The sequence below is a fragment of the Mustela nivalis genome (genome assembly GCF_964662115.1).
Source record: "Mustela nivalis genome assembly, chromosome: 4".
NCBI lineage: Eukaryota > Metazoa > Chordata > Mammalia > Carnivora > Mustelidae > Mustela > Mustela nivalis.
The window spans coordinates 107,850,630-107,878,135 of NC_139023.1; the positions used below are offsets into that span (position 1 = coordinate 107,850,630).

General features: G+C 43.1%; 1 protein-coding gene and 1 pseudogene across 3 annotated transcripts in view; one reads left to right on the top strand and one right to left on the bottom strand.

Annotated features, from left to right (window-relative positions):
* Window positions 1-27,506, top strand: part of TSPAN5 (tetraspanin 5) — a 170,958-nt gene that overhangs the window by 30,175 nt on the left and 113,277 nt on the right. The gene's annotated exons all lie outside the window — the stretch shown is intronic.
* On the bottom strand, window positions 10,705-10,973 carry LOC309863892 (large ribosomal subunit protein eL43 pseudogene; annotated as a pseudogene). The gene has a single exon. The product of its transcript is annotated as a large ribosomal subunit protein eL43 pseudogene (transcript).

Here is a 27,506-nt window from a genome sequence, read left to right on the forward strand (position 1 = left end):
CACTCCTGCTCCATCCACATAAGCACAGTGATGATTGGTGCATACAGCAAGCATTTAGGGAGGGCTAGTGGAAGACTTGTATTTATTAATTTAATTGAATTGAAAAATATTTATTTATTTGACAGAGATAGAGACAGTGAGAGAGGGAACACAGGGAGAGGGAGAAGCAGGCTTCCTGCTGAGCAGGAGCCTGACATGGGGCTCTGTCCTAGGATACCAGGATCATGACCTGAGCGGAGGGCAGATGCTTAATGACAGAGCCACCCAGGCACCCCTTTAATTTTATTTTAAAGATTTTTATTGTTGAGAGAGAGCAAGCACGTGTGAGAGAGCACAGGTGTGTGAGCATGAGCAGAGGTAGAAGAAGCCCCCCACCCCTAAGCTGGGAACCCTGAGGCAGGCCTGGATCCCAGGACTGAGAGATCATGACCTGAGCCAAGGGTGGATACTTGACCAACTGAGCCACCACACACTGGAGGATTTTTATGTTATTACCTGCTCTGTAAGTGTGACAAGACAGTTCAGCTATGACTCAGGTGTAAACAGTGTTTTGTTTTACTTGTTTCGTGGTTTCCTTTTTAAGAAAGTGCAGATCTGGTCAGCAGCATATCCTCAACTTGGTGTTCATTCATTTATGTCATTCATTCACTCATTCATTCAGGCTCCACGAGTGGGAACAGTCCTCTTCCCCTGTACAGAGTTTATTTTTGAATACTGCATTTTTACTGCACTGGGGATTTATTCTTTTAAACTCTGTAATTGTTTTTGATAAATCTCTGTCTCTCGGATACTGGCTTAGAGCTAATTCTTTTCTATTAAGTACTTCTTAGAGTGGTTGACCATAAACCGTCAGAGAAATCACCACTTTTATGAATGACTTTTGAGATTTGGCAGCAACTTACATCGATAGTAATGGAATGTGCTTTGAGTGGAAAACTGTAAAGATAGACAGCATTTCACTTGAAACCAGGGGAGAGACGGGGATGTTTCTGACAGGGAAACATAACTTACCTGTGGTTTAGGTCGGTGTCTCAAGTAATGCACGGCTCAGCAGTACTGCCTGCCACGTAAAAATTAAAAAGAAACACTTACATGGGAGGCACTGTGTTAAGTGCTGTGTGCATGTATGAATTTCTTTAATCCTCCCAGTGACCACACGGGCTGTCTGCACTGCCCTTCTTCACCCGTTTGAGGAGGACAGTTTGAGGAGGACACTGAGGCACAGAGAAGCACGTGACTGCCCATGGGCGTGTCCCCCAAATAGTTCCTCCGGGACTGAAGATACTCTGATTACATATGGTATATACCTGGAAAATGGGGAAGTTCAGAAAGTAGTCACTCTTTTGACGGTTTAGGGTAATTACATTTATTGTTTCCGTTATAGATTGTGTATGTTTATGACTAACTTTTTCTGTTTTTTGAAATTGTGGAAAAAATATACATAACTACAGTTGGCTTGAACTCATTTATGGGGGCTTCCAAAACAGAATCACGTTTTTTTTTTTTTTTAAGATTTTTAAAAAGGTTTTGTCTATTTTTTTATCTTTTCTTTTTAATTTTAAATTTTTAAAAAAAAATTTTTAATTTTTAATTTTTTATAAACATATTTTTATCCTCAGGGGTACAGATCTGTGAATCGCCAGGTTTACACACTTCACAGCACTCACCAAAGCACATACCCTCCCCAATGTCCATAACCCCACCCCCTTGTCCCAACCCCCCTCCCCCCAGCAACCCTCAGTTTGTTTTGTGAGATTAAGAGTCACTTATGGTTTGTCTCCCTCCCAATCCCCAATAGCACGTTTTTAATAAACTAAGAGACTTCCAAAGCATTCCTGTTTCCAGAGGAAAGTGGTTTCAGTTAAAAATGATAAACTTTGGGGCACCGGGGTGGCTCAGCTGGTTAAGTGGCTGCCTTCAGCTCAGGTCATGATCCCAGGTTCTGGGATCGAGCCCCACATCAGGCTCCTTATTGAGCTGGGAGCCTGTTTCACCGCGGCTTGTCATCCCCCTTGCGTGTGCTTGCTTTCTCCCTCCCCCCAACCCTGTTAAATAAATAAATAAATAGTTAAAAAAAAAAGAGAGAGATAAACTTTGTCACTTCGCCAGTGATGCCAGTGAGAATGCCTTTGGAAAAATGTGAATGTGGTTTATACATAATAATGTGCTTTTTCTCTGAAGTCTTCTTAGAGCAGAACGTGTAACCTAGAGCTCCGTTTTGGTGTCCTAGCATGTTGGCTGTCCTGTTGTTGCTGTTGGTTTTTCAAAGCGGGGGCTTCAGATACTTGTGCTTTGAGGGCCCAGGCAGAAAGCAAGCCGTTGAGGGTTTAAGGTGGAATGTGGTAGGGAGTGGTAGGGAGTGAGGTAGGGGTCAGCCATGTGTCTGCCCTGTTTATGGGGAGCTGCTTTCCTCCAGCTGATGGCTGACCAGAGAATATGTGGCCTATGTGGCCAGATCTAGCCATTTTTCAGTTGGCACGGCACATTCTTCCAGTGAAAAATTTCCCAACTTCAGTACTTAAGAAGATTCATGTGGAACCCGTATTGGAGAGCATGGTCGGCCCCACATACAAAGGACAGTAGAGGCCTTGGAAGGAGCTCTGTATCCATCCTTGGACTCCCCTGCTGTGGCATTAAATAAATTCCTGCTTTCACGTGTCTGGTTGTACGGCACGCAGACGTATCCCTGAAAAAGTGGTCCATAAGCTCATTTTGTTTCTTTACTGTATTGTAAAACTAGCCTTGTACCTTACTATGGAATATCAAGGGCGTTCGGATGCAGCTCCTTTGTAGAGCCAGTAATCACTCAGTGTATTTGTTTTGTGTGTTTGTACTTCTGTGTTTAAAGTGGGGAATGCGGTTAGATACTGTATATTGGCGGAGTTAAAGGGTTCATGAGCTAGGCACGCTGCGGGTGACTCCGGTCCTTACGGTTGTGATGTTTGTTGTGATGAGATTTGACCCGTCAGGGGAGCTGTAGAAGCTTGGAAGAGTGTTTGGTCCCTAATACTGGTATTTGAATTCTAGGCATGTTGCCTGTATCTTCCAGTTTCCAAAAAATCTATGTCAATCTGTTTCTTTATAACCTAGTACTGCTGCTGGTTGGTTTTTCTTTTTTCTTTTTTTTCCTGGCCTTGTTTTATATTCAGTCCTTCTCTTTGGCTCACAACAGCAATCCGGTCCAAAGATTTACTTTTTCTATTTCCAACGCTATCATTATTTTTATGTAGAAAGTATGCTTTGAGTTACAGCAGTTCATGGGGCTCAAGCTTCTACTCTGTAGGGAGAGAAGAGATGTCATTTGCTACAGAGTTGATACAGACAAATGTCTTGCCACATGCTGTGTTTCCACTGTAATCCGGGGGTTTATTTGTGTGACACTTAAAGAAAAATGACCATATTTGGGCTGACTCTAAGCCAAGACGATATAGGCCCAAAGTTTTTCTTGGAGGAGTGGGGGAGCAATGGGGATAGAAATATTTGGGGAGAAATAGCCCTTATCTTCCTTACTGTATCCGTTGCATTTTCGTTTACAGATTATTTAATGCGTTACATTTACTCCTATAATTCCATTTCTTTTGGGTTTCCTGAGCCCTCTTTTTTCTTCTTCTTTTGAAACAATTTCAAACTTGCAGAAAGTTGTAAGAAGACCGGAAAAGAACGGTATCCCTTCACTGAGGACTCCCTGCGAGTTTCTCTAGTTATCCCAGTTACGTCCTTCTCATCTTTCTAGCCTCCTTCAATCTGGAAGAGCCGCTCATCCTTGACTTTCACGATGCTGGCGTTTCACAGGCCAGTTACAGAGAATATCCTTCCCTTTCTTAGAGGGTGTTGTGTCTGTCTCCTGCAGACCCCAGCTTGTGTTACTCTCTGTGAGGGGAGGTACGGTGTGCTTAGAGGACTTGGTGGCCCTCTCCTTTGGATTTTTACAACATTCCATTCATCCCTTCGTTTGAACATTTATGATCTTCAGTTAGTAAGTATGGTCTGGTTTCTGTATGTTAAGTGGGATACCTTTAAGAACAAAACATATTTTAAAAAATCCCTGCTTTCATACAGCTTATATTTTAGTGAGGGTAATAGACCACTAACAAGATAAATAAACAACCTAGCAAGTAGGTCAGGTTGTGATGGGTGCTAAAGACGACAGAATCAGGCAGGAGAGAGTGGGGCAGGTTTGGTGGTTCTGGGGGAGGGTGGCCAAGGAAGACTTCCCATGAGGGGGATTCTGGAACAAGACTCCCAAGAAAGGGAGGTAAAGGCCATGCTGCTATTCGTAGGAGGGCCATCCGAGTGGACGGAGCCTCGAGGGTGCAAAGGTCCTGCCTCAGACAGGCTGGGTGTGGGGGGAGGCAGCATGGTGGTTGGAGCCAAGGGAGAGTGGTAGGAAAGGTGAAGCAGGGGCTCCATCAGGGTTTGGGGCCACGAGGGTCATGAGAAGTCTTGAGAGACCTTTGAGCAGAGACTTGACATTTGCTGACTTAGGCTTGAGAAAGGAACCCCCTGTTATTTAGGGATGGGGATAGGAAGAATGCTAGAAGCAGGTAGACGGGTTCAGGGAATGGAATAAGCCCTCTGCATAGTCGTTTGTTCCGTACGGTGGTACGTGGAAGTAAGTTAGTGGTTCTCAAACTTCAGGATACATCAGACTTATGTGGGCCGTTGCCAAGTGATGCAGACTTTTTTACTTGGCAACTCGAATTCACTGGGTCTCACCTGTATTGTTCACAGGTACCTGCTGGGGAGCAGGGGGTGGTCAAGGGGCAGGTTGGGGGGGGTGGGTTTGTCCTTGAAGCACAGGTTGATACAATAACAAGTGAGTTTGGAATGAGTGAATAATTGGTTTATGGAAAGCCCTTTAGAAATACTTAGACATGAAGTGTTTTCTACTCTTCTTGCTTTATTTCTTATAAACATATTATTTCAACTTCCAAAAATTATGTGGTAGTATAAATTTTCTCTTATAACTAACTGATTTAATGCCTAGAGATCTCGCTAGGGAAGAACAGTTTTTTTAAAGAGAACTGTATTTTGTAAAATAAACATAATACTGACATGCTATTTTCCTGCCTCTAAACACGTGGTTTCAGAAGGAATGAATAAATGGTACTAATAGGATTCATTCTCAATGAAGCTATTAAGTGCATTCAAGAGGAAATTGGCTTCAAGGAGTAGGTTGGATGAAGCCATTAAAGATCTGAATGAGTATTTTAGATACAGATGGGTATTTTAGAGCTGGAATGGACTAGATCAAGCTTGACATTATATTGTACCAGAGGCGCATGGGACATATGTCAGAAGGAGTCCTGGAAACAGGGCTAAGTGTGAAGCATTAAGGGACTTGCCTCTTCTCCTTGGTGAATTAAGTTCAGTCTTGCATGGGTAATGTTGGGTTGAAGGTGACGATGAGTTGTGCCTTAAGTGTGATGTCGTGGACAAGAGCATGGACTTTGGAGCCTCACTAGTTTCAAATCCTGCTCTGAACTATCAGTGTAACTCATAGGGAAATCCTAGTACCCACTTCACGAGCCCATTGTGGGGGTTGAGGATTAATGATCACAAGGTATTTAGAATGGGGTCTGGCATATTGTAAGGATTCAGCAGTTACTGGCTTTTTCTCCCCTCCCTCTCCTATTTTTATTATTACTGTTACATTTCAGTGCTTTCAAACCATAATTTGCTTTCTGGATTACTATACATCTTCCATGGTTGTTGTTCTGGGATGAGTATAATTATTGGTCATGTCTAGAAATATGCCCATTTGTGCCTCTGTTTATACAAGGAGTTTAAAGTCTTAAGTATATGGTATTTGTCTTTTTTTATTTATGACCATTGCTTTTTGGAAGTCGGTTGCCATCTATGATATAACGTTAGGTTCCCCCAACTTCTCCTCCATAAAAGAGGGATGCTCATACTTGCTTCAGGAACATGTGGTGAGAATTAATGAATAAGCTAATGTTTGTGGCTCTACCCCATTAAGTACTAATTAGCATTAGTTACTGCTCTTAGAGTTTCTCCAAGTGCTGTGATCAGACTGATTCTTTGAACCAGGGGCTTCAAGAGAACTTTTTCTTATGTACTGTGGCAAGTAGCATCTGAGAACATTTGCTGTTTTATTACTCCCTATATCTAAAAATTTAATACCTCTGCAACAACAAAAAACTAAGGTAAATCAGATAATGTGTTACAGAACTTGGTAATAAAGTGTTACTTATTAAGTAAGTATTAAGGGAAGCTTTTTTTTTTCTGGGAGATCACTGTCTTTCATTTCTTACTTTCTCATCGTTACACAATGGTTACATCTGTACTTAGCAATAATGTTCTAAAAATTCCCACAGGTGTGTAAAGGCATAGTAGCCTTCAGGTACTATGAGGTAGATAGAGGCACTACTAGCATTGCAGTTTGAGGGGAAAAAGAAAAAGAATTGTATTTCAGTTCTGTCTCACTAGAGGTAAGATTTGGAGTTTCTGTACCTCAGGACCTTTGTCCTTAAAACTGGGATAACAATGCCTTTGGAATAACATTTGTTAAATACCAGGCACAAATACTAACATATGTGCCTGATTGTAGTGAGTACTCACAATGATTTTATTTTTTCAATAGCATTGAATTTGGTCATGTAACTGGAACCAATTTCATAGTTTTCATATAAAGCAAAAGAAGGTATCTTTTAGGGTCCTAGAGTCAATTGGATTTCTGCCTGACATACACTTACCTTAAAGATCTAATTTCCAAACTTACTCTGGGAGGACACTTCTTCCATCAATTGGCAAAATTAAATCATTCAGAGAATGGGAATATAGAACGAATATGGGACTGTGTGTGATATTCAAATAAAGTAATTCATTGTAATTCAATTTTGCTTTTCCTGATCTTGTATTAAAATTGTGGGTCCCCAAAGGAGTAGGCTGACCAAGAACGTGGGTCTGTACCCCAGGAGGGGGCTGGGCCTGGGTGAGCCTGGCCTTCTGTGCTCCACTAAAGGCAGTGTTGATTTAACCCCGAGTCTTTTGCTCACATAATTACAAAGTTAAAATTCAATTCCTTGCAGTGGAGGCCTGAAAGGATTAGCTACACTCTTGATTGATGTGTAAAGAGAGTTTTATAATCTCTGGAACTATGGCTTTTGAGGAACAAAATAATCTAAACTATAATTTTGAAATGGGGCAGAAGATATTATTATAGGTTTATTCTTAGGATTCTCCTCTTTTGATTTGCCTCTGTAATTAAATACCTACTTGTCGGCGGGGAGGGTGCATAGAGGAATGATTATTCCCTTGCTTTAATCGCTGTTGATTTCTTAGTGATACTTTGAAGTGGTGTCCAACTGTCTTCCTGGCTTTCAGACGCTTTGATGAAACAATAGGAACTTGTTAAGTACATAACCAGATTCTTTCCACACAGCTCCCTCCACGAGGTCTATTTTAAGTTAGTTAGGTTTGATGTCCAGACTGAAAAGCATTTATTCACCAAGGTCGAGGAGTTTAACTTCTTACAGATAAGACCGAGGAGCCTAAAAGTATTGCTCTGAACTACCTACCGTGTCTCCCTTCCAGAAAAGAAAAAAAGAAAACGTAGAAAGAAGTAAAGGGACGCTTATCTTCGTTAAGGTGTCAGAATTTAGACCCTTTCCAGATTTCTGTTTCTTATTATAATTTGCTAAGTCTCTTGTCTTGGCTCTCTCACCTTCCTCTTTCTTACCTTATCACTATCCCAAATAGTTGATTATTTTGGTACATTCTACGTATGGTGCTCCTTTTTGCAGACTCCATATCCTCTACTCTACTGTTCATATTTTGGGAGCTCCTGAAAGGTTCAGGCCAAGCTTCTCTTTCTCGGCACTTGGTACTCTCTCGAGTCGTGCCCGTGGCTGCTGAGTGTCAAGCCAGAGCCTCTGCCACCCGATGTTTCCACTCGAATGTTTTAAAGCACACGTCAAACCCACCAGTCCCATATGAGCTCTTGTTCTTTCACAGAAACTGGTTCCTACTATTTTAAAAGCACAATTCTTACATTTACCCCACCTGCTTAAAACTTTGCAGGGATCCCTCAAACCTTGCTGGTGGGAATGGAAATGGTACAGCCGCTGTGGAAGACACTTTGGAGGCCCCTCAAAAAATGATACCTAGAGTTACATACGACCCAGCAGTTCCACTCCTAGGTATATGCCCAAGAGAATCAAAAACAGATGTTCCTATAAAATGTGTCCAGGGATGTTCCATAGCAATGATATTCATGATAGAAATAAAATGTCCAAGTGATGACTGGGTAAATAAAATGATGTATAGATACAGTACAATGTATATACATGGCTGTTCTTCTATAGAGGAGTGAAGTACTGATACATTCTATAACAGGGATGAACCTTGAAAACATTATGTAAAGTAAAAGAAGCAAGGCACAAAGGGCCACATATTGTATATTCCATTTATATGATGTCCAACATAGGCTGATTCATAGCAGGTTAATGGTTGCCAGGGCTGGGGACAGAAGGGAGCAGGATTTCCATTTGATCTATGAGTCTTGTTTTAGAATTAGATCAGGGTGATCATTACACTCTGTTTTGAAGATACTAAAAAAAAAAAAAAAAAATCACTGAATTGTACAGTTTAACATGATGACTGTATTATTTCCTGAGGGCTGCTGTAACAAGGTCCTACAAAGTCTGTGAGGTAAAATGGGGAAACTCACTCATGGTTCTGGAGGCCACAAGTCTGAGATCAATGTGTGGGCAAAGTGGTTTCCCTCTGAGGACCTGGACGGAGAATCTGTTCCAGGCTTCTCCTAGCTTCTGGTGAATTGCTGGTGATCATAGACCGATCACTCCAGTTCTGCCGTCATCTTTACCGTGATGTTCTTCCTATGGACACGTGTCTCCAGAGTTCCCGTTTTTTATAAGGACATGGTCCTGTTGGATTAGGGCCCACCTTCATTATCATAACTAAGGACATCTGTTACAACCCTATTTACAAATGAGGTCACGTTTTGAGGTACTGTTTTTGACTTTAGATGAATTTTTCAGGGACAGAATTTGGTCCATAACAGTAACTTCTATGTTATGTGAATTTTACCTCAATTAGAAAAAACCCCAAACCAAAAAACCCTTAGGGAAATTTTGCTGTCAAGTAAGAGACTAAAGCCCTGAGAGTAATCTGGCCTTTGCCTCTCTCCTCAGCCTTTTCCTCTTCTCTTTCTCTGGGCCCTGGCCAGCTGCTGGCTTTCTTCTGTGCCAGCCATGCTCCCTCTGACCGCAGGGCCTGTGCCTGTGAGCTGCTTTTATTTTATTTTATTTTATTTTTCCTTTTTTGCCATCCCCTTCCTTCTGTTTCTTGGAAGCCTTTTCACCCTTCTGACCTCTGTTCCGATGTTACTTTCATGCGGGACTTGCAGTGTAAAGCCACCTCTTCTATACACTACCCTCCATTTGGTCATCTCTTGCTGTGTGACAGGGCACTCCGAAACTTGAAACTTCGTGGTGTTAAACGACAGCCATCTGTCACGCTCCTGGATTCTGTGGCTCAGGAATTCAGATACAGTGTAGACGATCTGTCTGTCCTCTGTGATGTCTGGAGCCTTGGCAGGGAAGATCTCCACTGCATCGGGCTGGAATCCCCTGGGAGTGTCGCCACTGCTGTGTCTGGTGCCTGGACTGGGATGATGCAAAGACCGGGATCCGCTGGCTCTGTTGACCAGAGCTCCTATCCGTGGTTCCTTGATGTGGCTGAGACGTCCTCACAGCAGGGCAGCCTCAGGATAGGCAGACTTGTTACAGGACAGTTTGGGGCTCCAAGAGTAGGTATTCTGGTGAATAAAAAGAAACAAGAAACTGAATGGCCTCTTACGACCTAGCTTTGACAGTCCACAGCATTGTTTCAACCCCACAGTCTAATGGTTGACGCTGCCACAGCCATCCAGATTCACACGGGGGTGGGGAGAACGTAGATCTCACCTCTCAGTGGGAGGAATACCAGAATTTGCGGCTGTGTTTAGAAACTACCACATACTTCTCAGTGGGTGCTTCTTCAGAGTGCTCCCCTGGAAATCGCTCCCTTGTGTTGTTACTGGATTCATTTCCACCTTTCCATCTAGATGATAAGCTTACTTTGCTTGCCGTGGTATTCCCAGCATCTGATACGGTGACTGGCACATACTAGGTGCTTGGTGAGATGAGGAGATGGAAGTTGACTGGGAAGAGTTAGAAAAGGCACAACAAAGAAAGGTATCCATTTATGTCCGAAACATCCTGAGCTTGTGCAGCTGATCCAAGCACGTGGCCACTACTACATAAGCTCAGGGGTCCGTAGCTGTATTATTGCATCCTCGTGATCTCCGTTGTTCGGCCATAAGTCTGGCTGCCTTGTGACTGTTGATGGCGGAGGAGACCTCTGAGAGCCGCTACCCATGAGAAAGCTCTCTTGACGCCCGCGGTAAAACATAGCAACATAAGTATAAGTGAAGCCAAATGTTTGCTGAGTCAATTCCCTGTGAGAGAATAAACGGAATTAAAAATTTAAGTCTTAAACAGACTAATACTAATAATGTGTGTGTGTGTGTGTGTTCGTGCCTCGTGGTGCCTGTTGGGTGAAGACAGGAAGGTAGTAAGGGATCTAGTTTGTTTGTTTATTTATTTATTTATTTATTTTTGTTGTTACATAAATTAACCCATTTATTATAGGCTAGCAATGTTTCAAATGGCGGCGCTTCTAGTGGTCTTTCAGCTCCTTCAGTCTTCTGATGGCAGACTTGACTGCGAAAGCAGAAGTGGTGTTGTAGGTCCAGGCGCCAGGGTTTTCATGCAGGAGCAACAATGCCAGATCCTCACAGCTCATCTTTTCATCTTGGTTTTGCCACAGAAGGAGCAAGTGTACTCGGCATGCTGGCTTATCTCCATCTTCTTCACCATCTTCGTGAGGGAGGCACGATAACGGGTCCTGTATTTGCCCACGATTTCGACCTTGGTGCGTTTAGCCATATTGCCTCAAACTAGGTCTGATCCCCGAGAGCGGGATCTGTTTATTTTTATCAGACTGACTTTATCTGAGCCGTGTGGGGCTGATCATATTTATTCAACATGCTTTGCAGAATTTAGAATGAGAGTCTCCTTCCCATCTCCTCGGCTCCTCATTTCTTTGAAAAATTTTGAGTAGGAGGCAGACACGCGTACAACCTTGCCGGGCACATGGTTCACTTGCTCCTTGGGCTCCGTGTAGCTACTTGACATTTGTGCTACAGACTTGACAGACGAGTGCCAATTTCCCCTCCTTGCCTGTACATTTGCAGGCCAGTCGTTTACACGGAACCTCTTAAAATGCAGAGGGATGAGAAGCAATATCCTCAAATGCTTTTTTTTTTTTTTAAGAATTTATTTATTTGTCAGAGAGAGAGAGAAAGAGAGAGACAGAGAGAGCGAGCACAAGCAGGCAGAGTGGCAGGCAGAGGCAGAAAGAGAGGCAGGCTCTCCACTGAGCAAGGAGCCAGATGTGGGACTCAGCCCCAGAACCCTGGGATGATGACCTGAGCCGGAGGTGGCGGCATAACTGACTGAGCCACCCAGGCACTCCTCAGATGCCATTTTATTTAGCTTTTGCTTCTACACACCCAAGACCCTGATGCAGTGTGGGAGCATGTTAAACACACTGGCCTTGGAGTCCCATGGACCCAGATTTTGAACTGCAACCCTGCCAGTTTTTATTGCTGTGATGGGAGGCAAGTTAGTTACCCTCCATGTGCCTCCTTTACTGAAGGTGGGGGAAGGGAGATGATAATTTAGGTGTTGGAGGAATTTAGTGAGATCAGATGTGTAAAGATCCTAGTGCAGTCTGGCACATAGTGAATGCTCAATCAGTGTTAGTTATTAGGACTATTATTATGCAAATGTCACTGCTTGGGGTTTACTTGGAATTTAAATATAGTAGTATCGGAATGGCTTTCACAGAGCGCTGGATCTTACTCTGATTTTGCTCTTAATTGGAAAGTAAGTTTATGCTGTTTCAAGTTCAGGATATTTGTAGGTTATTAGTGCAATTGTTCTTACCTTGTCTTTAATAGTGGTGACTTTGCTTTGAAAAGCGTCTATTAGGAAATAGACATTCAGAAGGAAAAATGGTTCAAAATCCTAGGACTTGAGAAAGTTCAATGTATTTCTCTGCCTTTTTCTGACCTCAACCATCGTTAAGGCTGTCAGAATAAGAGACGTGCTGATTTCAGGATGTCTGGTTTAACATTGTTGGCTTCCGCCCTTTCTGAACAAGGGTCAGCATGGCCGGGGCTTCTGTGAGGATGCCTCAGTTCAGAGGCTCTTGCTAGTTCCTGCTCCTGTGACCAGGGATGGTGGCAGATCCTGCCGTCTGTCGCAAAGCGGAGTTGGAGGAGGGAGGGTTTCGTAACAGATGGTTTCTTGGCTATCTGGGACCTGTCCAGCTCTAAGCTTGGAAAACGATGGGCCAGACCCTGGGCTGGCACGGATGTGGGCTCGATTGCCAGAACAGGAAGTGAGGTCCCAGGGTGATATCTTTGGGGCAGCTGCTGCTGCTTGGCTGGTGGGCTGGCCCTGGCAGCACTGGCTTCCCATGGTTTGGTGAGGCAAGTGTGTGTGGCACAGTAACAGCAATGAGGTAGGAAGTCTGGCCCGGAATCTGAGGTGGTAACCTGTTTGGAGCTGCCGGCCTGGTTTGGAAGGGGTGTGGGGCTTGTGCCACCTTTGCCAGGGATGGAAATGAGTGAATGTGAGAGCCAAAGACCGATGTGTCCTGCACTGGTCAGCCTGGCATTTCGGCTTGTGTGAGAGCAGTGAGCAGTGCTGTGTGGGAGGGCTTGGCTGTCCTCTTTGACATTAGCTTCCGAAGACTAGGAGCTTATCCCAGAATTTGCTAACCTCCTTGGATACCTTTTTGGAATAATTAAATCATTCTTGGCGGGTATGAGTATTTGGCCTACCTCTTACTAGCTGGGTGTCCTTGGGCAAATTATTACTCTCTCTGTGCTTAATTTTTCTTATCTGTAAAGGGGCCAGACTGGTTGATGTTACAGGTAGGAGATCTTTAAAGTCCAACTCTGATTAAATCATTTTATGTATCTTCATATGTATGCACAGTTTTTTGAGTCTTGTTGACGCACAATGTTACATTAGTTACGGGTGTACGACTTAGTGATTTGACAAGTTCATACATTATGCTAGATTCACCACAAGGGCCTCTGCCATCTGTCCCGCTACCTCGCTATTACAATATGTATCTTCATATATTTTGGTATTTGCTTCTTTGAGTAATGGGCCCCACAAATGTACTTCTTAAAGTGAGACATAAACCCTTTCTTTTGTGCTGCTTTTTTAAGATATGGTACTCTTCCATATCTAGTTTTTAAGAATTTGGAAATCAAAGTATGAATCATTTTATGGAGAGAGGGACCCAGATTTTGTTTTTTTTACAGCCTAGAAATGATCTCATCCCATTTATTGTTGGGACGGTGCTAGATGTAATTGCTGTTGGGGAGGTGATGTGTAGGACACATGGCATACAATTATAGAAGCATGTTTTTGCAATGGCAGTAGGGGCTATCTCGTCAACCCTTTAAGGCTGAGAGGAGCCTGAGACCCAGAAAGGTTTCACCACTTGCCTCAGACTGCAGCTAGACCACGTGAGGGCAGAAGCTGCTATCCATTGTGACCTCCCTCCTGCCTTTTGGGCATGGGGTCCAGCTGGTTTCTTTATTAGCATTTGTCAGAATGACCTGAGGTAAAGATCGCCTCACATTGCCTCTCCTCTGACCTTGGTAGGTTCTAAAATGCCAAGTCACCCATACTCAGAAGAATTCCTTCAAGGTAGAACAAACTCCCAGAGCTTGGGCTTCCTCTTCGGGATAGTCTGTGTAGACCTGCGTTGTTTCTCGGGAGCTGGCCTCAGGTCCTGGAAGTATTCTTCACGAAAGGCCTCTTCTCATCACCTCCCCACTGAGGGCTCTAATTTAAGAGAGAAGTGGAGGCACAGTTCCGAGGAGGGATGCAGATTCGATGGAATGCAAGAGAAGCATGAGCTGAGTGGGTTGGGTTAGTATGAACTAAGAAATCATTGTGAGGGAAAAGTACAACCAGAGAGCCTTACAAATCTACCTAGTGTTTGGATAAGGTTCTAATGCAGAGCTCTGGGAAATTGGTAACCTTCTCTAGACATTGTGTGTGTGTATTGTCTGAAGTGAGTTCCACATCTGTGTCTTACTTCCTTTTGGTTCTCATTCTACTTCTTACCGCACTGTAATTGTCAAAAATGCCCTATATGTTTCCTAGGACTCTTGCTGTCAGCCAAGTCTGGCCATTTCTGCCTTAATTCCATCACTTCTTCCTAATTGAAATAGATGCATTTGCCTTATTATCTTCACTCTAAGACATTAACTTTCCAAAACATGCTTAGAATTCTGGTGGATCAAAGGATCAATGTGTATATTTAATGTAGTGCTTTTCTTTTTCCTAAAAGCACTGTTAAGAAATCTCTGCATCTGGGGTGCCTAGGTGGCTCAGTGGGTTAAGCCTCTGCCTTGGGCTCAGGTCATGATCTCAGGGTCCTAGGATTGAGCCCTCCATCGGGCTCTCTGCTCAGTGGGGAGCCTGCTTCCCCCCCACCTCTCTCTCTGCCTGCCTCTCTGCCTGCTTGTGATCTCTGTCAAATAAATAAATAAAATCTTAAAAAAAAAAAAAATCTCTGCATCTGAGAATCTGGAAATAATGAATTAAATGCTGGACTTTCTTCTTCTTCTTTTTTTAAAAGATGATTATTTATTTACTTGACAGAGATCACAAGTAGGCAGAGAGGCAGGCAGAGAGAGAGAGGAAGAAGCAGGCTCCCTGCTGAGCAGAGAGCCTGATGGAGGGCTCCATCCCAGGACCCTGAGATCATGACCTGTGCCAGAGGCAGTGGCTTAACCCTCAGAGCCACCCAGGTGCCCCTAAATGCCGGATTTTCTTAGTGAAGAGAGAAGCTGAGGGGTTGTAAGCAAAGCTGTTAGAATGGAAGGGCCATGAAAACCAGAAAGGTGGGGGCATTTTGCTAAGCAAAGTGGAAAAGTACTGTATTCGGTTTAACCCCCTGGAGGTTTTCAGGCTTGGGTAAATTTTGCACAGGTGCAGGCTCTCAAGAATTTTCAGGAAAGCCTGACACTAGGCTCTCCTGGTCCCGAGGCATGAAAACATTGTAGCAGGGGTTATAGGTTCTGGTTTACAGGTGACAGGGGAGCTGAGACTTGGAGGGATATCTAAGGATGCAAATTGCATCCCATTTGCTGGGCCTCACAGGTCCTGTGTTGACAGGTTGTTCTGGGTCCAAGATCTAGATTGAGAGTGTCGCCAGCAGGAGTTTGTGACCACTGTCTCCCTCTTTAAAGCAGCTGGAATGACTTAGGGGTCTCACCAATTATCATCATCTTTGTTAAGCAGAACGTCTAATTAAATTTTCTTGTCCTCTGTTGTTGGCCAGCAGGGCATAGTGTGCGTGGTGTTGGGGATGCTGCTGGAGGAGTTGGCAGCAAGGCCATGGAGCGTGGGCCTTCCGTTAAGTCCCTTACTATCTGCACCCGCGCTTATATATTCCGTCCCAGAGACGAACTGGCAAGATTGAAAGAAGATGGCATTCATCATCCAAATTTAAATTTGTTTCTCATTAACAGATATTCTGCCTGTAGTGCACTGTGAATTAATATGTTTTATAAATCTTGTAACTGTCTCATGAAGAGCATAATTAGTCATAAGTGTTTGGGTGTTAGAAATGTTAATTTGTTCAATGTAGGTATTAAAATATCCTGTCAGTTCTTTATTAACGTAACTGGGAGTGTTAACATTGAGAGGGGCTCGAGCCTCTCTTGACCTCTGGAAGGCCCTGCTGAACTGTCTTTCCATGGGCTGTTCTGGGTCATGGGCTCACATCTAGGCCAATCCTCTGTGAGTGGGGCCATCAGTTGAGCTGGGAAACTCTGTCCCCTGGGTACTGAGAACAGCCTGAGGTCTTGTCCTTAGAAAGTGCTGTGGCTGTGATGGGCTTGTGATGGAATTGAAGACGGGACTGTCCGTCTGTTCTGTAAGACTGAAGAGTGCGGCCCACGGCAGAGCTCTGATTGAGTCCCGAGATCCGCAAGTCTTAGGCAGCTCAGCGCCTCGTTTCTCTGCCTCCACTCTTGTAAACCGCAGGCTACTTTTGAAAACCAAACACTCCTAGAACTCATTTGTGCTTTGAGATGTGCAGCCACTGCTAAAATGCTTTCTTAAAAATGAAATAATTGTGGGGTGCCTGGGTGGCTCAGTTAAGCGTCTGCCTTCAGCTCACATCATGATCCCAGTGTCCTGGGATCAAGCCCCATATCAGTCTCCCTGCTCCACAGGAACCCTGCTTCTCCCTTTCCAGCTCCTCCTGCTTGTGTTCCCTCTCTCACTATCTCTGTCATAAATAAATAAAATCTTAAAAAAAAAAGGAATAATTGTTGAGGCAGTTGGCAGTTGTTTTGGTAACATCTCAGAGCGAACAGGTCTATGAGAGGAACAGTTCCAGAAATACAGAGAGGAGGACGTGCTGCAAGGGGCCATTTAGTAGTGAGGTGAGGGCTGGACGTGATCATCGGTTGTGCTGAGGGAGGGGTAACATTGGAAAGTGCTATGAAGATGCAGCTTGAGTCATTGTTGGGGAATCTCTGTAATGAATAACTGGCCTTGAGTCCTGACCATGACAAGGCGTTTTGAATTCATAGACTTGCCTCTCCCACCTGACCCCTCCCCCGTTTCTCATTATCAGCCTGTCCTATTTATGCTGTAACTACCATCTAGAGAGATCGTACACAGGGCTGGGTTGCTTCTGTCTCTGGATTTGTTGCCTGGCCAGAGCTTTGATGTCTCTAGTAGGGACTAGAAAATTATATTGGAAAAGACTGGTGTGTTAACAGACTTGAGGTAAAGCAGTCTGGGACTCTGTCGCATTATGAAGGAAGGGAATTTGGACCTTGGTGTTTTGCAGAGACCACATTTGCATTATTAGAGAGCACAGGATTATGGGTAAGATGGTTGCAACCACTGAACTAACTTAGTGGGTTTGGATTCCTGTTCACTCAAAATCCCCTTCTGATGTGCTTGTTGAAACTAATATCCTGGATAGGTTTTATTATGATCATTTATGGTACAGTCAGAGTATCTGGAAATAAACAAGAGAGTAGAGCGTGGGCACCTTTTGTAAGCCTGTTGCTTTGTGGACAGATTGCTTATCAGAAACTGGGGCACTGCTGCACGTTTTTCTTCAGACTTCTTTCATATGTAGATTGACTTGGTATTTCAGTCTGCTATTTTGCCAGGATAAAGGCAGGTTAGTACTCCCTCCATAGGGCATCGGACATCTCACTCAGCTGTAGAATTTAGGAAAGTGCAGATGCTGGGCTTAGCCTGGAGCTGTTTGCCTTGGTCTCCAGCCCAGCGCCCATCACTGTCCTTTTGATGGTCACATTTCTTCCATCCTCCTGAGTTCCTTCAGTGAATGCACGCCGAGCTTGGTGATTGTCACCAAGCTGGGTATGAAATGGGAACAAAACAGCAATGATTCTTGACTCCTTGGTTTGGCCAGGAAATAAGTACATAAATAATGCAGGAAAAAGAAATGTCTGACTTGCGGTAGTGCTGCGGAGGCTGTGCGGGCAGGAGGGCAAGCCTCTCTGGAGAAGTGATGCTGCCACTCGAGCCGGAGGGATGGAGAAGGCTAGCTGAGTGAGGCGAGAGGGGCCGGACCGTTTCTGGCAGGGGGTTTGGGAGAGGTTGTGGGGGGGTCTTGGGGGGGAGGGACAGCCTGTTGGAAGGCCCTGAAGAGGGGTGGGGAGCGAGAGAGGAGTGTGCTCCTGGAGAGAGGGTGGAGGTCGTGTTGTCTCTTTCCCTCCGTGTTGTGCTTACCAGGTGACCTGCCTGTATTGCCCTTTGTGTATTAGTAGTGCTATTTTATTAAAAAGTTTTTAGAAAGATTTTATTTATTTAGAGCATGAGGGGGCAGAAGGACAGAGGGAGAGGGAGAGTCTCAAGCAGACTCTGTGCGGGTGACTCGAGTCAAAATTAAGAATTGGATGCTTAAGCGACTGTACCGTCCAGGTGACCCTGTGAACGCTATTTTAATTAAACTTCTGTTTTGAGGTAATTATAGATGCACTGTGGGTGTAAGAAATATACGGAGAGTTCCTGTGTACTGTTCATCCAGCTTCTTCCAATGGCAACATCTTGCAAAATTATAGCATGATCTCACAAGCAGGAAACTCATATTGATGCAGTCCACCAAGCTCATTCAGATTTCACCAGTATTGTGTGCATGTGTGTGTGTGTGTGTGTGTGGTATATTTCTCTGCAGTTTTATCATGTGCAGGTTCATGTATCTACCATAGTAGTCAAGGTAGAGGGCTGTTTCCTAACCACAAGGATCTCTTTCGCTGCCCTTAAAAAATTGAGATATTGACATATATTAGTCTCAGGTGTGCTATATGATTTGAGATATGTAGTGAAATGATCATCTCAGAAAACCTAGTTAACATCCGTCAGCACACATTTAAATGTCCCTTTAAAGGCAAAGGGGCCCTTGCCAGTTAACAACAGTGTCAGTGTTGAGGTCCTCTAAGCAAATTCTAGGGTGTCTGTTGGCTTTGTTTTCTGGGAGTTGTAATATGGATTTCACTCCAACATTACACAAACTGGAAGATTAGTTTAGCAAAAGAATGTAATTGAAGGATGCATCATTGTTCTTGTAAATCCCTTGATGCTTGGCCATTGTCTTCTAGTCTTTCATTTGGTGCTGTCAGTTGCTTGGAGTACTGGGCTGGAAGCCCTCACCTCCAGCCTGTCTCTGTAATGCTTGCTGCTTGCAGCTTTCTTGGTGTTTTTTGTTTTGTTTTGTTTTGTTTTGTTTTGTTTTTGTTACTGTTGTTGTCTTTCTTTCACTCATTTATTTAGTCCATGGAAGGGATATGGGATAGAGAATTCACTTAGCTTATTATTTGGAATAGAAAAATATCTCAGTTTGCAGAGAAGGAATTCTGGCTGATTTATTGACAGGTAGTGGTTTCTCTCCAGAATTAGGAAGCCCAGGAAGTATCAGATACAACTGCATTATTGATAATAGTGTCTTAGGTACTTTAAGTTTGGGACAGGGCCCTGTGTGAGGTTGTAAGGTAGTTTGAGCACAACAGCTGATGATTTAGGGATAAGAGAAGGCTGAGTTCACTGAAATGTAGCCACTCTCCAACCTCCAAGACCATGAAGATGGGTCAGCTTGGAAGAAGAACAAGTCTTTTTCTATTTATCATAAAGCAACTTAACAAGCCATAGCCATTTCTAGGATCTCCCTAAGGTGCCATAAGTGGCCATGCCTGAGAGAAGCCTCAGAGAGGTCTGGATCCTGCCTCCCTGCTCAGGAACACACTGCACTTACCTGGTGAGATGTGATCGGAAGCATGTTTGGCTGTCTTGACATCACACGGAGCCACCTCCCTTGTCTCTCCTGGTCACACGTTTTTATTTAAAAAAATTTTTTTTAAGATTTTATTTATTTATTTATTTGTCAGAGAGAGAGAGAAAGAGAGAGAGCGCGCGCGGGAGAACACAAGCAGGCAGAGCGGCAGGCAGAGAGAGAAGCAGGCTCCCCACTGAGCAAGGAACCCGATGCGGGACTCGATCCCAGGGACCCTGGGATCATGACTTGAGCCGAAGGCAGCGGCTTATTCAACTGAGCCACCCAGGCGTCCCTTATTTTAAATTTTTAATTCCAGTATAGTTAACATACAGTGTTACATTAGTTTCAGGTGTACAATGTAGCGATTCAACAATGGTATTCCTGAGTGCTTTTCATGGTAAGTGTACTCTTGCCCCCATCCCTCTGCCCACCTCCCCTCCGGTGACCATCAATTCCCTGTAGTTAAGAGTTTCTTTCTTGGTTTGTCTCCCCCACCACCCTCCCCAGATTTGTTCGTTTGTTTTGTTTCTTAAATTCCACATTTGAGTGAAATGATACCGGTATTTTCTTTCTCTGACTTACTTCACTTAGCATGATACCTTCTAGACCCACCCCTGTTGTTGCAGTGCCAAGAGCTCATTCTTTTTTTATGGCTAATATTCCTGTGTGTGTGTATGTATCGATCTATATAAAATCACCTTTTTTTTTTAATCTATTCATCTGTCAGTGGACACTTGGTTTGCTTCCATATCTTGGAATTAAATAATGCTGCAAGTAAACATAAGGCTGCATGTGTCTTTTCAAATTACTGTTTTTGTATTCTTTGGGTAAATACCCACTAGTGAAATTACTAGATCATATGCTAATTCTATTTAAAAAAATTTTTTTTTTAAAGAAACTCCATTCTGTTTGCCACAGTGGTTATTCCAGTTTGCATTCCCACCAATAGTGCATGAGGGTTCCTTTCTCCCCCAACATCTTTTCCAGCACTTGTTGTTTCTTGTGTGTTGATTTTAGCCACTCTGACAGGTATGACCTGTTACCATGTGGTTTTGATTTTGCATTTCTCTGATGAATGATATTGAGCATCTTTTCATGTGTCTGTTGTCCCTCTGTATGTTGTTTTTGGAGAAATGTCTGTTCATGTAGTCTGCCCATTTTTAATTGGATTCTTTGGATTTTTGGTGTTGAGTTGTCGATCTATATCTTGGATATTAACCCCTTATCGGATATGTCACTTGCAAGTATCATCTCCCATTGAGAAGATTGTCTTGTTCCCATTGAGTATGTTGTCTTTCTTTGTTGTTGATTATTTCCTTTCCTGGATGGAAGCTTTTTTTTTTTTTTTTTTTTTTTTTTGCATTTGTTACCCTTCAGAGACATTTCTAGAAAAATGTTGCTATGGCCAACGTGAGAGAAATTACTGCCTATGCTTTCTTTTAGGATTTTTATGGTTTTAGGTATTACATTTAGGTCCTAATCCATTTTGAATTTATCTTTGTGTTTGGTATAAGAAAGTGGTCCAGTTTCATTCTTTTTGACTATAGCTGTCTAGTTTTCCCAACACCATTTGTTGAAGACACTGTCTTTTTCTCATTGCCTACTCTTGCTTGCTTTGTTGAAGATTGACCATATATGGGTTTTTCTGGATTCTGTATTCTGTTCTGTTGGTTTGTGTCTATTGTGTGCTAGTATCCTACTCTTTTTGATCACTACAACTTTGTAGTGTATCTTGATATCTCAGATTGTGATATCTCCAGTTTTGTTCTTTTTCAGGATTGCTTTGACTATTCAAGGTCCTTTGTGGTTCCTCACAAATTTTAGGATTGTTGGTTTTTGTTCCGTGGAAAATGCTGTTGGTATTTTGATAGGGATTGCATTAAATTTGTGGATTGCTTTGGGTAATATGAACATTTTAACAATATTTGTTCTGCCAATCCATGAGCGTGGAATGTCCTTCCATTTTTTTGTGTCATCTTCACTTTCCTTTGTCTGTGTCTGATAGTTTTTAGAGTGCAGGTTTTTTACCTCCTTGGTTAAGTTTATTCCTAGGAATTTTACTTTTGGTACAATTGCATATGAGTTTGTTATTTTCTCTTTTTGCTGCTTCATTGTTAGTGTATGGAAATGTAGCAGATTTCTGTATACTGATTTTGTATCCTGTGACCTTCCTGAACTAATTTATGAGTTCTAGTGGTGTTTTGTAGGAGTCTTTAAGGGTTTTCTGTATATAGTATAATGCCCTCTGCAAATAGTGAAAATTTTACTTCTTTCCCAGTTTGGATGCCTTTTATTTCTTGTCTGATTACTGTGGCTTGGACTTCTACTACTATGTTGAATAAAAGTGGTGAGATTGGACAACCCTGGCTTATTCCCGATTTTAGAGGAAAAGCTCCCAATTTTTCCCTATTGAGTATGATGTTAGCTGTGGTTTTTCATATATGCCCTTTATTATGTTGATGTGTGTTCCCTCTAAACCTACTTTAAGGGTTTTTGTCATCAATGGATGTTGTATTTTGTCAAATGCCTTTTCTGCATCTGTTGAAATGATCATATGGTTTTAATCCTTTCTCTTGTTGATGTGATATGTCATGTTGATTTTGTGAATGTTGAACTGCTCTTGCATCCCAGGAATAAATCCCACTTAGTTGTGGTGGAAGATTTTTAAAAATGTATAGTTGGATCAAGTTTGCTATTTTTTTTTTAAGGATTTTTATTTATTTATGACAGAGCTATAGCGGGAGAGGGAACATAAGCACAGGGGAGCTGGAGAGGGAGAAGCAGGCTCCCTGCTGAGCAGGAAGCCCATATGGGGCTCCATCCCAGGACACTGGGATCATGACCTGAGCCGAAGCCAGACGCTTAACTGACTGGGCCACCCAGGTGCCCCAGGTTTGCTAATATTTTGTTGAGGATTTTTGTGTCTGGGTTCATCAGAAATATTAGCCCGTAGTTCTCTTTTTTTTGTAGCATGGCTGTCTGATATCAGGATAATCTGGCCTCACGGAATGAATTTGCAAGTTTTCCTTCTGTGTTTTGGAGTATTTTGAGAAGAATAGGTACTAACTATTCTTTAAATGTTTGGTACAACTCATCTGTGAAGCTGTTTGGCCCTGGACTTTGTTTGGAGTTTTTTCATTACTGATTCCATTTTATGGCTAATAATCAGTCTATTCCAATTTTCTATTTCCTCCTGATTCAGTTTTGGGAAATTGTTTCTAAGAACTCATCCATTTCTTCTAGGTTGTCCCGTTCTTTTGGCATATACTTTTTAAAATAACATTCCCCTACTGTCCTTTATATTTCTTTGGTGTCAGTTGTTATTTCTTCTCTCTCATTTCTGATTTTGTTTGAGTCCTTTTTTGGGTGAGTTGGCTTAAGGTTTATCATGGTTACCAGTTTTAATGGGCATGTTAATGTCTGTGCATATAAATCCTATTTGTAAGCCTTTGATATATTTAAAATATTTCTGCTTCATCCCCATGTGGAACTGGCATTTTAGCTTATCAGAAACAGTAGTATTCAGGTAGAACTCAAACCTAGTTTCATTCGGAGGCAGTATTTTTCACAAGTGTGTGCATTGCAGTTAAAATGTGAATCCTACTCATTCACAGAGGCTGTCTCAAATAACTTGCCACAGCATCTGTACTTTGATACTACATTTGCTCCTTGTTATTAGTAAGATTGAGCAGGTACGTTTGTCCCCAGTTTATAACAGAGGAAACTGTGGAAGGGGGAGGTTAAGTTGCTTGACCCAAACAAATTAAATATTTGAGTCAGGGCTAGAAAATGGGTTCTCTGTTTCTTGCTGGAATTAATCAGGCTAGATTGGTCTCCTGTGACAAGGACACCCGAGAACAGTGGTCCTAAGATCACAATTCAGAGGCCAGAGTAGTCCTGGCTAAGGGAGGTGTGGCCTTCTTCCTCCCCTGGCCAGGTGGGTCCCCTTGTCCCCATGTCTCAGCCAGTGCTGTAGGTGGCGGTCTCCTTAACAAGGTGGCCCTGAAGTTGACACATCCCTTCAAGTCCTATCAGTTCTAGTGCATGGAGCTCACCCAGCTTTGAGGGAGCCTGGGAATTATAGCCTCTACTTTGGCGGTGGGGGGGGGAATTATAGCCTCACTTGGCTGGTTACAAGTAGGGAGGCAAAGGAGCAATGGGAAGACGCCAGGGTATGGTCTACCACATTAGTCACTGTCCCTTCTTGGTGCAACATTAGGGGGTGTGGGAACACTGGATGAGTGGTTAGCTAATGAAGATGGATAGTGAAGGGCTACCACAGAACATTTTAGGATGTTTTTTTTACTGTGGCTCTAAATTAATCAGACCATGTTTATGTACGTATGCTTGAATGTGCTTCTTGGGTCCACTTCCTTTGCTCTCTGCTGGAGTGCTTTGCTGTCCATTTATGGATGGTCCCTGTAAGGCTATCTAGGTGAGTCCAGCTTGTGATGAAGGTCCATTTTCCAGCTAACTTTGAACTCCAAATGACAGGAAGTTGATTTACCTGTCATCAGGTTTTAGAAGAAAGATTTTTGCTACTAAAAGTGACTGAGTGGAGCTCAAGAAAGAGAGGACTGTGTAGGCCCTCTGTAGGGAGTTTCCTGTACAGTGGCTTGAAATTTCTATTGCTTTAAAATTCTGTTAGGTCATTTGTGTTGGATGTGGGGCCCTCCTGCTTGTTACTTGAGGGCAAGGTGCTCTTGAAGCCACAGAAATCAGTTAGCATCTGACTTACCCTTCTGCCCTGAACCCTTCAGCTCGGGATGGTTCTTCTGCTCACTCTCCCTTGGGCCCAGCTCTGTCTCCCCTTGCTTTTCCAGGGTGGGAACCTTCCTGCCCCATTAAGGTAGGGGACAAATTGGGCCTTGCCCATCCAGGAAGTTTGGAGCATTAGGAATCCTCTGAATGGAGAGGGGGTGATGATGAACAAGCTGCTAGAAGCTTGTCCTTTAAGGCGCCCATGAGTCCAGAGAAAATCTGAATAGAGTTGGTCTGTACCCAGATCCGGAGAGGATGGAGACTGGTTTGGGGGCCATGTTCATGAGGAGCTTCCTTCACTGCTTCATTCCTGTCCCTGAGCTGCATGGGCCGTTGGCTGTCACCAGTTTTGCTCAGAGAACAGGTTCCCTGCAAATACCTCCATGGACAAATACATCTCCTTGGAAAGACCAGCAAGAGGGACGCATCTAGTTTTTCCTCCATCCCAACCATCACCTCTGCTTTTGCTCTAACCCTCCCTGTTGTGCTCACTTGGCTTAGAATGCACTGGGTTGGGAGTTCCTCTACTCTGGTCCCACAGTGGACTGACACAGAGCTTTGAAATATCCAATGTTCAGATCCCACCCCAGAAATTTGAGTTAATTAGTCATGGGTAAGGCTTGGGCAGCAGTATCGTCTTTTTATTTCTTTCCCTCTCTTTTTGTATTATGTCTTAGTTGAATTTGTTGTTACAACTGGGTTGAAGATCCTGATTTTCAGTTGTTGTTGGTGATTATTTTGTTCTTTTGCGCTCCCCCCCCCACCACTTTTAACTTTTTCTCCAGGCCGTTGTCATTGTGATTTCCTAGTCTGATCCTAATTTGCTACCTAAAACCCTCTACATTGAGGTCTTAACACAAGGGAGAGATGTAAGCTTGGTCTATGATAAGAGATGCCTTGCTCAGTAAATAGAAATAAATAAAAATAAATAGAAGTAAATAGAAATAAATAGAATAGAAATGAACAGTAAATAAATAGAAATAAATACCATTTACTGATAACTGCAACTTTATCTGGGGGAGCAACAAAAGAATTTAAAGGGAGTGGTGGGAAAAGAAGAAACAGATATGTATTTTTGAGGGTGACTACTAAGGTTTTGGAGCTAGGGGGGAAAAGTCCTCAAAGGCAAATCACAGAGAAGTATCCGGGGGAGAGACTGATGAGGGAAGCACCGTGTGAATTTTTTTTTGTGTGTGTGGGTAAAAATAAGGCACTGCATTTATTTCCTCTAACAGTGGGAACTTATTTTATATACATACAGTTTTTATTCCCCCATCCCCACCCCCACGCCCCTCACCGCTCAGAGAGGAAGCATGCTGCCACTCAGTACTGGAGAGGGTGAAAATCCCAGCTTCTGGTTGGGGTCTGGAGCCTGGCTTCTTTTGTCACTCGCCAGTGTTGGGATCTGCACTGTCACAGGAGATTGGTCCTCTAGGTGGCAATTCCCTGGGGACAGGCACTGGGGGTAGGGGGAGCCTGTAGCTCTGTGTGGAGCTGCCCTGAGGGGCAGGTTGGGCACAGGAGGGACCCCATGTGGCTGCCTGCAGTGGAGACTACCTTTGTCCCCATCATCTCTGTAGGATCCCGGATGGGTCTGTGACAGCCTTAGAGTTCTGTGTCAGACATTGTATGTGTGTATGCGAGGGTGTCTGTTGCTTTTTAAAAATCAGAATCTTAAAAGGGGTTCAATGGACTCTAAAAGGCAGCAAAGGCTTCTTATCACAGGTAGGTTTGTGTACCAAGGTGGGGGGGGGGCGCTGCATAATGTAGCAGAGAATCCTTTGGGTTGAAATAGGGTTGTTTTTGGTCATTCATTCACTCTCCACCAGCTTATGTCTAGTATGTTATTCTATAATGAAGAAGGCTCCACAGTTATAACACAGTGTGTATAAACTTGAAGACATTACAATGTTTCTTAAACTATGCAATCTGATCACAGGCAAAAAGTATTTAAGGAGAATTGTAACAAAATGTATATGTAGACACCAGGACTAATAAAATACAAGTAAATGGTCAGAACCAAGAGAAAGGGGAAAGGATGATACCAAACCAGCTGGGCTATTGAAGTTGTTGCAAATGAACATCACAATTAAATCTGAGCTTCTTGGAAACCAAGATGAAAAGAGAAAAATGGCGAGTATTAGACTCCTTTCCTTTCCTTTCCTTTCCTTTCCTTTCCTTTCCTTTCCTTTCCTTTCCTTTCCTTTCTTAGAGTTCTTTAAAGAAAGCACATGACTTCAGTGGGTGAGGGGTTAATGTCTAAGATTTTATGGCCTGTCTCCATGTATGTGCCATCCTCTGCACTTTTTACCAAGCATATGGAAATGTTTTTCTTGCGACTGCTTTCTACTTCAACAGTTGTTTTTTAGGGAAAGTCTTTGTGTGGGATACTTAGCTAATGGAATCCCAGCATGTGGTTCTCTGAGCTTTCTCCCCCATCTTTCTGAGAACTTGGGTGTTTTAGTTGCCAGGAATTGTACTAGCCAGCAGTGCAGGATCACACCCAGAACGTGGGTAGTGAGGAAGGTGACAGTGTGCTTTCCTTGAGGACCTCCCTGCATCAGTGATGATCTTCTGCTATGGTAATTTGGGCTTCTGAGCGGAATTTCTGCTGGGATGGAGGGCTCTCTCACCTTGAAGAGCTGAGCCGAAGGAAGGTCCTTTGCTGTGGTCCGTCTGCACCTCGCCACTTTATGAAAATTTTTTTTCCTTAAACCTTGCGAAGCACATTCACTTCAGGACTATTCATAAATGCCTCATAAAGGTGAAAATCTATTTTTTAATTTGGATTGAGACTCCTAGTAAAGCCTCTTTAGACTCAAATTATATTTCCTTACCAAGCTTTCATTTTCTGTTCTTCTTCATTAAAAAATAGTCATAAAAATTGGGGAATAGAAAAGACTTTTTATTCAATTTCTCATTTCCTTTCATATGTGTTCAATGGTTGTATAAACTTTCCCACTTGAGCCATTGCTAATAATAGCCATTATGCTGTGTTTGAAAACTAAAAACAAGGATCCCAATACAGAAATACTTCAAAATAGATTTCCTGGATAATAGTGTTTGATCTGGAGGAAAAGATAGAGAGTGAGATGGGCAGTGGGAAATGTTTAAATGCTGGCATAGGTATATAGAGAATTCTTAAACACTGTATCTCCTTTACAGCATTATCCAGAAATCGTATGCTGTACAGATAGATGTTTCCTTATCTTCCCTGAGTAGCTTGTGAGGAGAGTCTAATGCTTTGGCAGGTTTTGTGGCCTAAGTGTTTGGTGTTCATCCTCTTTTCTTTACAAGTA